General features: G+C 38.8%; 1 long non-coding RNA gene across 1 annotated transcript in view; it reads left to right on the top strand.

The window, feature by feature from the left end:
* Positions 1–2592, top strand: part of LOC106532980 (uncharacterized) — a 15336-nt gene extending 12744 nt beyond the window's left edge. Inside the window, exons 3-5 of the long non-coding RNA XR_001312177.1 lie at positions 35–64; positions 1928–1957; positions 2511–2592. This is a non-coding gene — a long non-coding RNA (uncharacterized LOC106532980). The remainder of the gene's footprint in view (positions 1–34; positions 65–1927; positions 1958–2510) is intronic.

The raw sequence follows: 2592 nt of genomic DNA, 5'->3' as shown, positions 1-2592 counted from the left end.
AAACAAAGACCTAATATTATATGTTGTTCCACAGGTATCTCTCCATGTCCAACGACTACTCCAGGTATGTATTGGTTTATTGATTTGCTGTAATTCAGAAGAAGCTGGATCAGTAAACAGAATGTATCTGCTGATGAGCTTTGAGATRGAAAACAGAAAAAATGATCAGATTTGAACGTTTTTAATTAACCGTATTTATGCAAATCAGCTATCAAGGAGCCTCATACTGTCATTCTTCACAAAACATGAATTAAAAATGTCCCTTTTAAATTGTGTTGCTTATGAAACTTATGTCTGTTTAAGAAAATATGTCTGCCTGAAGGTCATTTTAGGTTCACACAGTCAATTGCAACAGTAGCTGATGTAAAACACTTTAAGTTAGCTTTTATTCTGGAAGGTGAGAGGAAATCTTCAGAAAACCCACCATTGAGTATACCTAAAAATGATCAAATCACAAAAAATGTCCAAGCATATGCTCTACTGGGAGACAATTTGAAAAAAAAAAAACCACATAAATAATAGATTCTTGTGAATTTTGCAGATATAAATGGACAACATTGAGACAATAGATAATAAAACCCAATGTGAGTCTAAATAACAGTAGATTCCTTGGGCAGAGCCCTATGCTAAAAGACCCCCTGAGCTCTTGTGCTACGTTCAGACCGAATGCATTTTGAACATCCAAAATGTGCCTGCAGCATGCAGTTGGSTGCTTGTGCTCTTTCAAGTCAGACGCTATCAGTGTGAACGTAGATGTGCATCACACGCCTCAGGAAGAGCGTCTGTTGTTTTCTTCTGCTGCTCTCTGTTTAATGGCGGATGAAATAAAGAAAGTGGCTTTGCTTTATTTACTGAGAGCAAGAGAACATTGTGCTCACCAGATAATTAWTTCACCAGATAATTAACTCACCAGRTAATTAATTCACCAGATAATTAACTCACCAGGTAATTAATTCACCAGATAATTCAGAGGCAGTCTGTTCGGTGAGTTTCACCACAGGAGCTACGAGCTGACGAGGCTCGCTTTCAGAACTATTTTTGTCTCGAGCTCGGTTTAACACCACGGTCAGTTTAACAAGCTGCTGACCCGCATCGGTGCTGATATCTCTAGCCAGAACATCAACTGCAGACAGTCAATTTCAGCTAAAGAGCTCCTGTACGTCTGTTTCAGATTAGTGGGCAAAATTCAGAAAATCGTCACGTGGAAAAATGCACCACTCTGTCACAGAGCAGAGGCTCTCTGATTGGTTGGCGCAGCACGTCAAGCAGGAAAAGTTCAGATTTTTCAACTCAAGCATTGGCTGCTTTCAAAAAGCCGTCCGTTGCCTCTCACCTTCTCCAGTCCTACCAACATCCTACCCTACTGCAGGTTCCTCTAATGGTTGGGGAGTGGTGATTGTTTCCAAGGACCGGTAGCCACAGGATAAGTGGCTTAAACCTCATGTGCTCTACTAATTTTGTCCCCACACACACCAACCATCAGCATACTAGCAGTTCACTAAAAGCTCATTTAAGGTCGCTCCAAGCACTCCAGTACCTTCTCTCCCACCTGTCCTGGATCTGAATCACATGTTGCCAAGATCTATGGCCTGCCCCACCCTATTTCTGATTGGCTAGTAGGCCAGTTTAGTGTGGTTGAAAGTGAAAGTTGCATCTCTGTTAGATCCAGAGAAATGTTTGTTGAATCCCAAGGTGAACACCCCCCMCACACACACACATCACCACCACACCCCAAATGTATAATAGATATATGACAATATTTATAATAATAATATTAAAAGTTGATTAGACACAAAGGTATAGCAGACAAGGCCATTGAGCACATGCCGTCACCCTGAAAAGACATGAAACACAAAGTTTGTTCTCTGGAATATGTTTTGCAATAAAAACAACTTATGGTAATTTGTTTTCTATTTTTAATTTACAGTGACAACACCATCAACAGCACCTGTGCCTGGTATGATACAATAAAGCCCTGTGTTTAAGTTTGTGAGACTGGCATTTGTACTGTAACAATTCAGGCTTGGTCTGAAATTGTCGTGATGGACAATTTTTCAATTAGTAAAAAGTTATAAAAGAACAGTAATATAAATCATTTCCATGTTCATTTGTCACTGCCTAATGCTGACCTAGCAATCTTCTGGTATAAGTATAGTACATACATTATCTTTGACTCTTAAACAGTACTAGACTTTTATTTTTGTTTAAACGAATCATAGTTTGTAGTCAATCCAACTTTAGCAGCTTTAATAGTTCCATTTTTGTGACATTATGTTATGCTGAGATGTGTGGGAGCAGGATGGAAGCTTAAGTGTTGTAATGTGATCGAGGACATCACATTAATCTCATCTCAGGACATTGTCCAACTCAGACCCCATTGTTATAATATTTATTTTCTTTTTGTTTGCACAAATATATAAAGCAAAACTTTATTTAACTTATTTTCTTCCTTTTACCAGTGATAACATTAAACTAATTTGACTCTCCTCCTCTCACCTCCTCTGACCCAGTGGATTATAATGTGGTCGTAGAGCTGCTCATCCCACTCTCCAGTGTCCTGAATTTTACTGAGATCAGAAACAAACTGAAAAA

Source organism: Austrofundulus limnaeus, unplaced genomic scaffold (genome assembly GCF_001266775.1).
Source record: "Austrofundulus limnaeus strain Quisiro unplaced genomic scaffold, Austrofundulus_limnaeus-1.0 Scaffold864, whole genome shotgun sequence".
Classification (NCBI taxonomy): domain Eukaryota; kingdom Metazoa; phylum Chordata; class Actinopteri; order Cyprinodontiformes; family Rivulidae; genus Austrofundulus; species Austrofundulus limnaeus.
Note: the sequence above shows the minus strand (reverse complement) of the source record. Positions and strands in the feature narration are given on the sequence as shown.